Below are 16,552 nucleotides of genomic sequence, written 5' to 3' on the forward strand. Positions count from 1 at the left end.
TTTCATATTATGTGGCATTTTAGATTATTCTGCCATTAAACTAGCCAACTGTTTGACAAACATGATGTAAACTTCTAGAAAAAATACATTTTAACCTGACCATCTATACTCATTAAAATACATTCTAAATATACTTGCTATATTTTCATATCTCTCAACCTCTTACTGAAAAACAAATCTGGGCAAAACCAAAACTAATTGGGGGCACAGGGCCCAAAAATAGGGTCAGATTTTAAGTATTGCTCTTATAAACTTTGAAAGTTGCCAGAATATCAGGTTTTGTATTACCGCACACTTTCTGAAGGATATGGAGTCTGAAACTCAAATGTTTGTCATTATTTAGTGACTTCATAGGTTCATAGGTTCATAGGTAGGTACTAGGCTATCTGCCCAAGGGCATTTTTAAGCCTAGCCTTTCGCCGCCCCATTGATTAATTAACTGATCCTCTGTCAAGCAGAGCCAATGAAGTGATCCCAGGGGTGTATTTTCTGTTACCCATCCACTTGTCAAGGCTTCTCTTGAAGAGTGTTAGTGAGCGGCTCTGCCTAATGTGGTTAGGAATTTTGTTCCAAAGCATGGGGAGTCTCTGTGACAGGAATCTATCCCTCCAGCATGTTCTATTTATTGTTGTGACGAGGTTTAGCTCACTAGAGCACGTGGCTCACGGTGACTTGGATTTCTTTAGGTGGAGCATGCCCATCAATTCTGAGTTGGACATTACTTTGTAAGTCAGGCAGAGATCACCTCTGAATAAGTGATATGCCACTGAGTACAGCTGGAGTTTTTTCAGTCTGGCTGCATAGGACATATGTTTGAGGCCAGTAATCCTCTTGGTGAGGTGCTTTTGTGGTCTTTCCAGCTGTTGGAAGTGTCTTCTGAGGTACATCCCAAATGGGGCATTGTACTCTATGATGGGTCTGATGAGTGACGAGTAGAGGGGCACTATAACCTCTTTATTTCTAGATGCGAACCCCTTAGTAATTAGATGGGCCACATAGAAGGATTTCCTAACTACTTTGGCAATATGATGTCAAAGGAGAGATTACTATCTACCTGGGTCCCCATATCTCTTATTACCTCTTCTGTATTAAGGGGGCTGCCGCCTATGTGGTAATTCGTGGGTGTTTTGTTTTTCCCAAACGGGATGAATATGCATTTTTTGGCATTTAGCTTGAGGCCATGACTTTGACACCAGGTGTCTGTCCCAGTAAGGCCTTTTTGAAGGATGTCCGTGTCAGCCGGAGAGTCAGTTATGGCTCTCAGTTTGCAGTCATCACCGGGCATGGTTAGCCATAGTCCTCCTGTGTTTGCCTGTACTTCTGAGAAATATATGCCGAACAGTAGGGGTCCCAGAACCGAGCCTTGCGGGACACCACTTGTGACTGGTTTAGAATCGGACCTGGAGCCCGCTATTCTTACCGTGTGAGTTCTGTCTGTAAGCCAGTTGGCAACCCATCTCATAACATAGGGGTTTATGTTCAGGCTGGTGTGTTTTTCTGTAATACCCGAGTGAGGAATGGTGTCAAACGCTTTATAGAGGTCAAGGTAGGCTGTGTGAACCACCTTTTCCTCGTCTATGGCCTTGGTGACTGTCTCGAAGAAGTCAACCAGGTTTAGTAGGCATGATCTGCCCTTAACAAAGCCAAACTGGGTTGGGTCAAATGTTTGGAGGTTCCCAATGTCTTTGTTAATGAGTTCCATGATGATGCACTCCATAGCCTTGCAGACCAGGCTAGTTAGGCTTATGGGGTGTTAGTTACCAGGGTCAGTTGTGGCCCCTCCTTTGTGGAGTGAAATAACCATTGCCATGCACCATTCTATGGGCACGTAACCTGTGGAGAGACTGAGGTTGAACAGCGTGTTTAGGTGGGGGGGTTAGTTCATTCTGTAGTTCGTGCAAGATGCAGCCTGGGACACCATCTGGCCCCATTGATGCTGTGTTTTTGGCTTTTGAAAGGGCTGTTTTCACCTGTACTTCTGTGATTTCTGGGACACTACACTTTTCCGGTATTGTTCTGAGCCCTTTTGAAGGTGAGAGGGAGGTGAAGTTTGCAATGAATCTATCTGCCAGGATGTTGGCAATATCAGTATGTTCAGTATATTTTGTGCTGTTTTGCTCTAACTCAGAGCATATCTGCAAGTTGTCACTTAGATTCTTGACATAGCTAAAGAAGGCTTTGTGGTTATCTTTCGAATCCTTGGCTATTTTCCTTTCAAAGTTTGCCTTGGATGATTTTATGAGGGACCTTAGTTTCTTACTGATACTGATCAGGGATGTCTTTCCTTCTTGGGATTTGCTTTTTTCTGAACTAGTTTCTCCTTCTACTGTATAGCCTGTTTATGGCAGGGATCCACCAGACTGGTTTCCTTCTCTTAGGGGAGTGAGTCTTGGTCTTGCTAGGGATGGCACAATCCATGCATCCTTGTAGGTGCTCATACAGTGCAATTGTAAAGGATTCTGCATCTTGGGCAGTGTTATCCTTTAGCGTGGGGACTGTGAAACTTACCACGTCTGCCTTAAGTAAGGTGAAGTTTGCTTTAGAAAAGTTTTTCACTGTGGTTTCCTTGGTTGGGGGTGGTGGTGGGGTGTGGACATCCAGGGTGATTAGTTTATGGTCTGAGTCTTCAATGATTTGACAGAAAACCACAAATTTCATGAAAAACAGATCAAAGATCTGAGGCAAAAATCTAGACATTTGTCGAATATCTGGACAGTTGAGAGGTATGTATATCTTGAGAGGTAGATGAACTTAAACACATGGAGATATTAATGTGGAATACCTTTAAAAACATGTGCCAGCCCAGCATTAAATAAGGATACCTGATACTTCAAAATCCAAGGAATTGTTGAAAATAGGACCATAGCTATGTTGTCATACCCACAGGAAAATGTGATTCACTTTGAGAAGGATTTTTTTTTTCTTCTGGCCTCAGACTTTTATTAATTTAGGATTCTGGCTCATTCTAATGCTGTTCCCATTGTTGATAATATAATATTCTATACTACTACATATTATCATTAATCCTTTATTCTCCTCACTGTATTAATTGGCCAACTTTTTACTAGTAATTTTTTTATACAGGTTCTTCCTATCATTTGCCTAGTTTGGTTCATGAAGACTTCATACCATTTTTGCATACTATTATAAATGCCACCCTTTATTATATTTTAATTTTTGCATACATTCCCAATCACATTATGTATCTTCTTTTTCTGTAGTAAGTCTTTTGAAAGATAAATTTAATCATCATAAAAAATCAGTGTCTTATAAGATGTTTATCAAATTGAAATGACTAATTGCCAATCTGTTATGAATTATTTTTCCTCTTTAACTAAAATATCATAGTAGCAGATTTTCAAAAACTCCAAGAAGTAGACAAGTGAAACTGGTTGTTTTTTTTTTCTTGTAAAACCTTATTAGATCTCATTTTAATAAATCCATTAAGTTGTACCTCACCAATTGGTCTCCTATAATGGTTAGTTTCAGAAGTTCTCTTACAGTGACTGACCACTGCTGCTTAATGAGGTAACAGATGACAATAACAAACTTCTTGGAGTCTTTTAAATTTGACTTGTGATACTATGAATTCCAAAGAAAGTAAACATAAATCGATTATTGTGAAGACTGCAGAATGAGATGACATATTTACTTCTTTCAGGATTTCCAAGCAGTGACTGGAGAATACATATTTCTTGATTGTGTTTAGCCACTTATTAATTGAAACTATTGTCATCTGTAGCTGAATATTTTTATCTGAAAGGCATTTTGCTGTAAAAATTGGTTGTCTATTTTATAGATCATTTTCTCCTGAGGTAGCTGTACCAAGATACTAGTTTATTTGTTTTTTAATGAAGTTGACCATATCCATACAGAAGTTATTTCATTACCCTCTGAGGAAGGTTGGGCCTTGGGCTAGCAACCTGAGCCAGTAAAACCTATAACTGCTACAAAAACTGTGAGTGGTACAAGGTATTCATTTCCCAATGTACCACATTACAATTAATGGGAAAGAGAGGGAGAGAGTCATTTCACTAACAGTTTTTTTAAAGACTCGATTATGATTTCTACTAAAAACAAACACTGTGAATATATCATTTCAGCATGCTAATATATGTGACCGACATTTGAAGTAAAGAAATTAAAATTATTACACATAATTTATGACTCAGATATAAGAATAAATATATATATTGTCTAAATATAAACTAACTTCAATTTAGAATATATAAGGTGTATGTCAACTGACTCAAGAAATTGTAATAATTATAAACTCAAGCTTCTTATAATGAAATAGCCTAAATTATTTTAATATCTATATCCCTACACACACACACACACACACACACACACACACATATATATATATATATATATATATATATATATATATATATATATATATATATATATATATATATTGTTAAAAAGAAGCAACATCCTTGCATTTTTCAAGTAAAAAGGACATTTTAGACCAAAATTTGTTATTACAAGATATCTGTTATGGGTTTTATAACAATATTAATTTAATTGTTGTAAGATGTTTGATTCAGATAGATTTTTCCTGGCTTTTAGTTATTGTTTTGCATGCAACAGAGTTAATGAAGTGGGTGTAAATGCTTTATTTCTAATGCTATTCTTTGTATATTTACCTATGTATTAGCTAAGAAGATAAACCAAGTTCTTAATATACTCATTTTCCTTAATTTAATAAACCTTCTTATGCATCAAATTATTTTACAATATAACATATAACAGTAGAATATATTATTTTCTAAGTGTAATATATTTGACTTCAATATCTAGTTCCTTAAAAATTTTCACAGTCATTTTCTGCCCTTCTATGTTATATACATGGGGTATGACAGATGCTCCAAAATGCATATGTTTTGTTTTCTCCATATTAATGATCACATTATTTTTTGTGCCCACTTATTTAAATTATTCATATAAACTGGCATTTTGTTAATATCAGCATTCACAGTATATTTACTTGAATTAAGTCATCTGTTCATAAACAACAGAATATATCTGATAGTAAAGCAATACACTTTAAGTGAAAGCTGAATAAGTATGGACCTATTATTGTCAGTAGAAGGGAACTCCACCCATATCCAAATGTCTCATCATATTGGTTCTCATACAAAAGTTGCCATAGTCTAGTGTGAAGCCACTTAGCATGAACTAAGCTGCCAAAAGGTAATGTGAAATGCGTGTGTGTGTGTGTGTGTGTGTGTGTGTGTGTGTGTGTGTGTGTGTCTGTGTGTCTGTGTGTCTGTGTGTCTGTGTGTGTTTGTGTGTGTGTGTGTGTGTGTGTGTGTGTATGTTGTGTGCGTTTGTACACACAGGCAATTATATTCCATTCAGCAGCAGTTATTACATTACAGAATTATATCTTATGAGCAAGGCTTGATCATGAGTTCCAGTAATAAATCTAGGGGTAACATTTACATTATTTTCTGGTTATGGATAAAAGGTCAGTATACCTACAATTAAAACAGTTAAGATGAGATATAAACCCTTTACCTATATATATATATATATATATATAAAGGGTCTATATTGCATCACCAAAATATATAAAGGGTCTATATTACATCACCAAACACTTAAAAAAGTGAATGGTAATTAATCGACCCTATGTAAGGGAAACCTTACAATGTCGAACTGTCAGAACAGCAATTTTTTTCCAAGGGAAAAAAAAAATCGCTGTTCCAACAAAAAAAAAAGAAAAAGAAAATACTTTAAACGTTGCATTAAGTGTAAGTGGGGACTTCACCCCCCACACCCCCTACTTAAATATATACTATATATACTTAAAAAACGTTTCAATATTCTGCCATTTCGGTCTTTTCAGTCTTCGGTCTTGTAATAGGAACTCTATATATCAGGAGTGTCCAACCCGCGGCCCGCGGGCCGCATGCGGCCCTTAGAGCTCTTCTATGCGGCCCGCGACCTTGCATGCACAAGTTTAGCCTTAAACACTTTTTTTCCATTTGTTTTTCGCGCCCGTGACAAATGTTGGTGTGCGCATGCGCTTAAGCACTTATTTTCCATTTGCTTTTCGCGCCCGTGACAAATGTTGGTGTGCACATGCGCTAAAGCACCCTTAGCGCTTTGTTTTTTTTGCCTGTGTTCCCGCCGCTGTTATTTCACGCCGAAGAAGCAACATGTGTGTGTCTCTTAGTACTGAGAGAGTTGTATGGGGTACGGATTTGCCATCGTTGGATTTATAAGGGACAGGACCTAACTGCAGTAATAGGTAAGTGCGAGTGAGTGAGTGTATGCATGAAAGTAAAGTGTGTGTGTGCATGAAAGTAGAAGAGTGTGCGATTGTGTATGATTGTGTGTGTCTGTTAGCCATCATTGGTTTGCCAACGTTAGTCTGTTAGGCCATAATTAGACATCGTTTTGCCTTCACCTGTATGTGACCACAATACCGGCTAGATACCTTTCAACTTTGTTGCTTAATTCACATGCTATAATTATTATTGTGATCACATACAGGTGAAGGCATATATTGTAATATATATGTAATATTTTACAAAGGCATGATAAGCATTAACTAAACTAGTTAATATTTTTTTGCTGGTATGCATCCACATGCTTTCCATTAATGTTTTAGATTCAGAATTTGATTCGAGTCTCGCACTTTGGGTTCAAAACAGAAGGGCATAAGTTGCGAATCAAAATATTGGTAAACTGGCTATCTCTGACAGTGTGCACCTGGCAGTGCTGACTTATAACTGCTTACAAAAACACTAAAACTGCATTTATATTCCCAGAAGGACATTATGGAAATGGTAATTCTTTTGCAATGTTACCCTCTTTCTCTTTGCACAGAAACGCACTGTTTCTGAGTTTTTCAACAAATTTAATTTATTACAAAGGAAAAATACTTCAAGAATGCGTTATACCGGCAGTTTAGTGATTTAAGCAATACTGGCATCTGCATTCTTAACTGTGAGGCATGGTTCAGTGTCCTGCTTTATTTTAATAGCTGTTGTGTTTAAGGGAGACAAGATGTGTATACTGTTTCTAAAACATTTGCTCAAACAGAAAAAAAAAAAGAAAGAAACCGAGCATGGGAGTCCTTTCCACTCTTGTTGCTTGTGAAGTGTTTCTACTGAATCAAGTTTTCTTTAATTTATTTGAACTATTTTGAACATTCACATGCTTGCCTGTTTGCTATATGTTTTTATCGAGAGGTGAATAACTTTGCGAAAGCTGAACTGTAGTACAGAAAGAGCACTGTCACTGCATTGAAAGTTGGCCTCGGTAACTAAGCAAATATTTGTCTGAGCTGCAGCAGGGTCTCAAGTTTAAATTATCCTTTTTACTGCATGATTTGATGCAGTTATGCAATTCATGCACCATAAAGTTTCTGATTTATAATGCTGCATATCTGTGGTCAAATTTTCTTAAGCAGCATATTTCCTGCTTTTTGAGGGCAGAAAACAGACAGGAAAAAGCAAGCCACACAAAAAAAGATTTGCCTTTGTCTGAGCCATGAATGTGATCTTTTCAGAAATAATTTAATAATTCCTTTTCTATGAAAACAGACTGATAGTCACAAGCAGGTAACATGGATAGTTCTTGTATGTAAAGAAGGAAAAGGCATTAGTGACCAGCCTCCCACTGCAAACTCATTTATATCATAAGATCAGTGAACTACGGGAAGGGTCCTGCCTATTCTAGTGTGTATTGCTGTGATGCCTACTTATAAAGCAGAAGAAAAAGATACTGTGAGTGATGAAAGATTATGGAATTTGAGTTAGCCTATTAAAACACAAGCATGCAAAGTCCTTGCAAAAATGTAGAAAGAGAAAGCAGGGCCTCCCTCCAATGAAGTGCTGCACACATCATAAACACTTCACCCACACTGTCCCAACAAGTATTCCAGCATATATATAGATGTGTGCTGAATAAGGATGCAGAAAAAATGTGCTTGTGTGTGTGTGTCTGTGTGTGGTATGTTTGTGAAGTAACATTTTAGGGAAGATCTACCCTAGCAAAATTATCGAAGTGGACATAACACAGCCCTTAAAGTTAAAAAAACAGAGAAATGACAGAAAAGGTCCATCCCCATCCCTTAAAAACTCACTGCAGTGTCGCTTATGCCACAATGATCAGTGTCTCTACTAGGTATTGATGTGCTATGCACTTTGTTTACAAACCCACCTTAATAAAAAGACGTGATAGCAAAATGAAAATAAACTTGGCAGTCAGTGTCAGAGGACTTGCCAGATATGTGGCATCTTATTTTCCATGCAGAAAAATACAAGATAATATACCAGAGTCATCCTATTTTTCCTACCATTTTGCACTACGGGGCACTGTTTGATTGTCAGCAAGTACATCTTGTCTGTTTTCTGCAATTTAGTTTTAAGTAGATATTGTTTGAGTCAAACCATGGATGCAGTAATCGTGGTAAAAGGGCAATTTCTTCTGTTGCTTCGGATACAAAATTTTGGCTCCTAGGTTTTACCTTCCATACTACCATGTTTGGAAGAACAGACAAGACACTGCAAGAAAAGCAGTGCTGTTGAATTTTGTTATAGTTATAGTACTTAAAAACTGAAAAAAAAGCATGGCACAGGATTGGCCAAGATGTGGGGCTTTATGAAAACAGATTAATGAGGATAGGGAAAGGAAAAGAACTCAGAAAGTACGCATATTTTTGGGGGTCTCTTTTTAATTCATACTGTTAACAAGTAATTATTTATCTAGTCAGAGAATGTTGTTATCTGAGAATCATTAAAATTAATTTATGGGGAAAATATCTGTTAGCTAGGTTGAGAAATTTGGTATTTAACAACTGTTTAATAAAGTTACACAGGAAGTCATAGTATTTTATCTGTATGTGTGCTGCAATTTTCTTTTATTGACTTTGAATTTTGTATTAGTCCGCATATACCTGAGACCCTTTTTTTTTTTTTTTGCTCTTCAGTTTATGTGAGAGACCTTTTTTTTTTTTTTTTTTTTTTTTGGTCCTCACTTGCCGTTTGCCCCCAGACCATTTCTGTTGACTCAATGCGGCCCTTGCATCTGAAAAGGTTGGACACCCCTGCTATATATATTGGTTTAACAAGAATATTTTTACATCAAATTTTTTTTGCACTTAAAAGATGTGATAAATACATTTTAGTTGTGCCAATTCTGCTTTCAGATTTTTCAGGTCCTTGTTTATTTATAGTATCTATTCTGGAAGCCTTCATTTGATCTAGAAATTTGTTTCTGAAGAGGCTTCTTTGTCTTGTATATATATAAAAGGTTTTCTTATTATTCAAACAGTTTTGATCAGCTGATCCTTACAGCAGTTTGATCACTTTTTGCACTATTTACTTCTTCAGTTATTGGTCTCCTTTGAAATACAGCTAACACCAGAGATCCTTACCACCCAAGGTACCTTTAGAACTTTCTTTAAGACAAACTACCTACTCCTATTTGACACACTATTAAACTTTAAACCCTCACCAAATTCATTTAACTTCACTGAATATACAGAAATGTGTACCACCACACTATGCCAGCATGTAAGCATAGACACAGCTGCACCCCGTAGAAACAAGTGCAGGGCAAACCCCAGACATAAACTAACATGGTGGAATTGTAATATCAACAAGCTTTATAATAAAAGGAAGAGAGTTTTGACCAAAGGTAAGAAGATTAATTCCCAGAATGTGAGAGACCTTGTCACTGAAATAAATAATTCAACAGCTTAATAAAATCCACCAAAGGCAAGTTTGAGGCTAAAATACTATGCAAGCCAAAGACAATCACAAAGCATTTTTAGTTATGTTCATAATCTCAAAAGCACAATGCAGCAATGGGCTGAGCTGGTTGTGAACTATGTTACTTACACTGAGGCTGAAGACAGAGCTTATCTATTGGTTGATAAATTTAGCTCTAACTTTTCCCATATCTCCACTCAAGATATTCCAGAAACTGGCCCACCTCCAGCTGCCACACAAGACCAACTGCAAAAAGAGCTATCAAAAGATAAAAATATTGCACAGATGGTCTTGACGGTATCCTTGGATGCAACATAAATAGTACGAATAACAATTTAGCCACACTCCTATCAACACTGTTCAATCTCAGCCACCATACAGATTTTGTACCAAGCAAATGTTGAACAGCTACAGTCATTCCCCTGCATAAGGGAGGTCCTTCCACAGACCTATAAAGTTTGACCAGCCTCATATGTAAAGCCATGGAAAGACTTATCCTGGAGCTAATCAATCAGAACATAGGGAACCTCCAAACTTTGGAGCCATCTCAGTTTGGATTCATGATGGGCAGGTCATGGTGGATTTTTTTTAAAGGGTCACTAAAGCAATGAATAAAGACAGAATGGTATACACCGCATCTGTCAACCTGAACAAAGCTTCTGAAACAATTCTCCACTCAGGCATAGTAGAAACACTGAATAAACCCCTAAGACACCTGCTGGATTGCCAAATGGTGCACATATAGGATGCAGGTAATCAAAATATGGAGAGTTACCACAACAGGCGAGCAGTCATCATTTGAGTTCCCCAGGTTTTGTGGTGGGACTTCTGCTTGGCATCTACTTTTTTGAAGTAAAATAAAATACCATAGGACTCTGACTGACCAAGTTTGTAGATGACTGCAAACTAGAAGCAGTCATTGAATACCCAAATGGCTTAGCCGTTTAGCAGGAAGGTTTGTCTCAAATAAATAACTGGTGTCAAAATCATGGTCTGACACTAAATACCAAAAGATGCATTATTGTATCCTTTATGAAGTCATTTACCCAAAGAACTACCACACTGACAATACAACCCTAAGAGCTGACCCAGGATTTGAGAACTTATGTGGACAGTGACCTAAGGTTGAATCAACATGTGTCTATTGTTGTAAGAAAGTCCTTCTATATTGTACAGCTTACAAAGAGATTGTGTCTAAATCTAAGGATGCTATTGCTATTTACTCGGCCCTCATTATGCCATGTGAAGATATGTGAAGGCTGCCAGCCTAGCTAGATAGAATTTTGTAGATTATTCTATGTCATTGTAAATATGAATATAATCCACAGGCATGTCCTCTTAAAATGTAAGAAAACTGTGTTAAATGTTGAACTTCAAAAATGTAACCACAGTGCACTCTGCTAGAGTAAAGCTGATAAGTCAAGAATTGTATAACTGTTTGTTCTCAAAGCTCAGAGTCATAATGTCTGGACTAAGTAATTCCTTCTATTGTTTTTAGACCAGAGTTAATTGCTAGATTTCCACGTATAATGTCTTTTATTGCTGTAGTTTCCTGGCCAGGTGCAAGATCAAAGAAATGTTAAACTCTGAGTTGCTGTTAGCCTGGGAACCAGAGAAGAATGATGTAATCTAAAATGAGTCAGCAGTGATGTATTATTTTTAATACTTTCTCAGAGAGAGAGAATCAGAGGGCATTTTGCATTTGTCTTCAGAACTGACTACTCACCAGCACTTGCTTTGCTCTGTCTGTATGTAAGTAGGATCTTAGACTTTAGTGTTTCTCTTAAGAAATAGATAGAAAATAGCAAGTTTAGACTAGCTGTTTTCTATATTTATGTAAGACTATTCTACAGTATTATTTTAAGCATTTTCTTGTGATTTCTGAACTCTTGACTAGCACTGTGTGAATTGAGAAGATTTGTCTTGTTTTTTATTATTTATTATTAAATATTTTAAACCTTTCAACTGTGGATGTTTTGTGTAGAGATAATTTAAGCTCTAGAGTACATTGCATGTATATAGTGATACTGTACAAAGCCACTTCAAATAAGCCTTGCTGTTCGTCACACTTACTAATTGGATAATAATATTGCACAGTAATAATTGGACACCCTTTGGTAAGGGCCTTTTTAGTAGCTGATGGCAGTGATTACTACCTTGTAGCCTGGCAGGAGGGGGCATAGCTGGAGAACCTGTGCCAGCCTTCCCCAGGAGTGTCTCCGTGTATGTATATAAACCAAATCTCAAAGTGTGTATGTGTGTGTGTGTGTGTGTGTGTGTGTGTGTGTGTGTGTGTGTGTGTGTGTGTGTGTGTGAGAGAGAGAGAGCTACTTGGGCAGGGACACGAAGCACTGGTTGGACAGAGAGGGCTCTGGAGGTTTTGGATTGACTACTCAGCTGAGATCTCTACCTAGAGCTGAGCCAGTGGGGAGTCTTACTGGGGATCTCGAGAGAAAGGGAGAAACCAGCCCCAGAGTGACTGTGATCTCTGTGTGCTCTTAAGCGAAATTGTACTTTACTGTGTGTGTATTTGTTATCCTTCCCAATGTGCATGCCCATCACTGGTGTTAGTGGTGAGGATTGAGGCTCCTTGATTACTGGGCCAGGGCACAGGTGTCACATATTAATTGGTTGGCAGTGGTGGGATATCCACATCACATATTAATTGATTGGCAATTGGCTTGTAGTGGTGTGTATAGTAAATTCCTATAGCTTGTGTACAGGAAGGTGTTTTTGTACTCTAAATCAGCCACACAGTGAATATTCAGAGTTCAGATCACAATTGTTTTATTTATTTGTTAGCTTAATTAGTCAGGGAGAGCAGGCAAACATGTCAGCAGAGGAGTATGGCAAGCTGACGAGGAGACAGTTGACTGAGATGTGCCAGGCTAAGGGACTGGTGCATGGAAACCTGACTAAGGCAGACATGATTGGAGCTTTGGTCACAGCTGCATCAGAAAACAGCAATCAGGAGGGAGATCAGACTGGCTGTGGAGATGTACAATACTCAGAGAATGGACAGCTCAACCTTTCTGCAGAGGACTTAAAATCCATCTGGGGCTAAAGAGGCATGAGTTGGAGGCCAGCCTTTGGAAACAGAAGCAGCAGAGAGACTAAATTGTCTACAGGCTGAGGAAAATGAGAAACTGCTTTGCCTGGAAGCTGAGGAGAAGGAAAGGCAGAGGGAGCACAAAATGGAGAGGCTGACATTTTGACATAGTCATGGAGGTAATGGGGAAGGGAGTAACTGGACCCCAGAAGCACAAAAGGTCAGTAAATTTCTTCAACAGTTTACAGAGGGGGATAATTCTGACAGTTTCATTCATATGTTTGAAAGGGTATGAAAACAATATGATGTTCACCAAAGGCTCTGGGTATGGTTCCTGACCTCCTTACTCCATGGTAAAGCTGTAAATGTACTCTCCAAACTGTCAGACAACACTTTCTTAAACTATACTGCTAAGAATTGTCTGTTAGAATTTTTTATGCTAACACCTGAAACTTATAGGAAAAGGTTTTGTGAACATAGACGGAAGACAGATGAAAGTGTGTGTGAATATGTTGCTGAACTGAGCACTTATTTTCATAGGTGGGTGAGTGGATGTCAGGACACCACTTTTGAAGGGCTGGGCAGACTTTTTGGTGAGGGAACAAGCCCTTAGCACTTTGCCTGAGGACATGAGGATCTGGTTAGCTGATAGACAATGTGCTACTTCAGATGAGTTGGGGAAGAAGGGAGACCTACAGCATGAAGGGCATCCCTGCACAGGAAAGGGAGCCCAATTACTGCTCATGTGTCTAAAGGAATTCATGGTGGGCAGCCCAGACTGACATAATCTGCCAGTAGCAGGGGAAGCCACTAGTCCAGGTACACATCCAGGACCTAGAGTTATTGTTTTGAATGAAACCAGTATGGCCATGTGGTATACAGATGTCCACAGAGGCAAGGTGGAGAACAAAAGGTGAGAGAGCTAGTAAGTGAGAAAGACAGAATGCAATAATAGGTTGTTTTGAAAAAACAAAGGTACAGAACTACCATCCTGCAGATATCCTGAAAGGGAAGAATTTGTATGAGGCAGTACCATGTTCTTATGCAGTTATACGTAGTCAGGCTAGGAGACAAGCATGTGAGTCTGGTAGTGTGGGGGAGACCCAGACAGACCATATACTTGCAGCCAGGACTGGTGAGGTGGTTACTTTAGGGAGTGAGCTACTCTGCAGCAGTGAGACTGAAGGTGAGCCACAGCTGCTTGTGGGTACTGATGCTCCCTTGGACAGAGTGCCTGCAAAGGTAGGGGTGAGTAGTAGTACCAAGGCTGACAGTGAGTCACTGTTGTCAGACGATGCCAAACTTCCTGTGGAAGGGGAGCTGGGAAGGGTTACAGAGAGAGAGAGAGAGAGAGAGTTGAGACAGGCTCAGCTCTCAGACCCTGCACTGCAAAGCCTGAGGCAGGTAGCTAGTGAGCCACCTGATTCTCAAGGGAAGGGGGACTCTGTATACTGGGACAAAGGGTTACTGTATAGAGACAGGACCACTGAGGGAGGGCTAGAAGGTTAGAGGATACAGCAGTTGGTAGTGCCTAGAGGGCATTCTTAGGGATAGCAGGGTACTACAGAAAGTTTGTCCCCAGTTATAGTACCATAGCTACTCCCCTCACAGACCTGATAAGGAAAAACAGGCAATATAAGGTAGTGTGGACCCCAGCATGTGAGCAGACATTCCAGAAGCTTAAAGAAGCTTTGGGAGGACCCCCTGTGTTAGCCAGTTCAGATTACAGCAAATAATTTGTTGTGCAGATGGATGCTTTCAACCATAGGGTAGGGGTTGTACTTAACCAGATTTCTTCAGAGGGAAATGAGCACCCAGTGGTTTACCTCAGTTGTAGGCTTCAACCCAGGCAGGAATGCTATGCAGCTGTAGAAAGGAATGTCTAGCCATAGTGTGGGCACTGCAGAAACTTCAGCCTTATCTGTATGGAAGAAAATTCACTGTATTACAGATCACAATCCCCTAACATAGATACACCGAGCTGGCCAGCAAAATGACAAGTTGCTAAGATGAAGCCTAGGGTTGCGAGCATATATGTCAGTGCAGCACCACAATGGGGTTAGCAATGCAGATAAGCTCTCAGGACAGGGAATGGGGTAAGGTATACTCAGATAGACCTAACCCTCTCAAGAAATGTTTTTCAAGGGTCACTTGAAAAATTAGTAAAACAAGGACACTTGTTATAATGAAGGCAAAACACAAATCCAGGAACATATAGAACACTGTTTTAATTGATAGTCAAGCATTGTATGACTGTTTAATCTCAAAGCTCAGAGACATAATGTCTGGACTGATGAATTCCTTCTATTGTTTTGAGACCAGAGTTAATTGCTAGATTTTACATATATAATGCCTTTTATTGCTGTAGTTTCTGGCCAGGTGCAAGATCAAGGAAATGTTAAAACTCTGAGTTTCTGTTAGCCTGGGAACCAGAGAATAATGATATAATCTAAAATGAGTCAGCGGTGATGTATTATTTTTAAGACTTTCTCAGAGAAAGAGAGAATCAGAGAGCATTTTGCATTTGTCTTCAGAACTGACCACTCACCAGCACTTGCATGGCTCTGTCTGTATGTAAGTAGGATCTTAGAATTTAGCACTTCTCTTGTGAAATAGATAGAACATAGTAAGCTTAGACTAGCTGTTTTCTATATTTATGTCAGACTATTCTACAGTATTATTTTAAGCATTTCCCTGTGATTTCTGAACTCTTGACTAGCACTGTGTTGAATTGAGAAGATTTGTCTTGTGTTTTAATTATTTATTATTAAATATTTTTCAACATTTCAAATGTGGCTGTTTTGTGTAGAGGAAATTTAAGCTCTAGAGTACATTGCATGTATATAGTGATGCTGTACAAAGCCACTCCAAATAAGCCTTGCTGTTCATCACACTTACTAATTGGATAATAATATTGCACAGTAATAATTGGACACCCTTTGGTAAGGGCCTTTTTAGTAGCTGATAAGAGCAGTTGGTAGCAGTGATTACTACCTTATAGCCTGGCAGGAGGGGGCATAGCTGGAGAACCTGTACCAGCCTTCCCCAGCAGTGTCTGTGTACTTGTATATAAACCAAATCTCAAATTGTGTGTCAGCTACTTGGGCAGGGGCACGAAGCACTGGTTGGCTAGAGAGGGCACTGGAGGTTTTGGCTTGACTAGTCGGCTGAGAGCTGTACCCTATAGCTGTGCCAGTGGGAAGTCTTATTGGGGATCTGAAGAGAAAGAGAGAAACCAGCCCCAGACTGACTGTGATCTCTGTGTGCTCTTAAGGGAAATTGTACTTTACTGTGTGTGTATCTGTTATCCTTCCCAATGTGCATGCCCCTCACTGGTGTTAGTGGTGAGGATTGAGGTTCCTTGATTACTGGGCCAGTGCATGGGCATCACATGCCAGTCAATGAATATAATTCCCCTTTAGCATGTATCTGTCCAGAAAATGCAAAACTGGAATGCCCAGAGAGATATTTTGCTAAAATAATACAGGCCTAAATAACATGTCCTACACTGACCAACTCAAAGCTCCGTCACTAAACTTGGTATCCTACAGACTGTTTAGAGGTAATCTGTGTCTAGCATAAAAGGCATCCTGCAACCTATTACTGATAGATTTACTACCCATCCGCAAGTCAAATGGCAAACGGAATCAGAATATTTGGTCTAGGGATCTAAACCTCTTTGGCAACATCAACAGAATGGTTTGGAGGGACAGGTAGATTTCACAGAGGATACCACTGCTGTGGAGCAGACTCCCCATTCACATGAAAC

Source organism: Protopterus annectens, chromosome 14.part0 (genome assembly GCF_019279795.1).
Source record: "Protopterus annectens isolate FY-2018-M chromosome 14.part0, PAN1.0, whole genome shotgun sequence".
In the NCBI taxonomy this organism is placed as follows: domain Eukaryota; kingdom Metazoa; phylum Chordata; order Ceratodontiformes; family Protopteridae; genus Protopterus; species Protopterus annectens.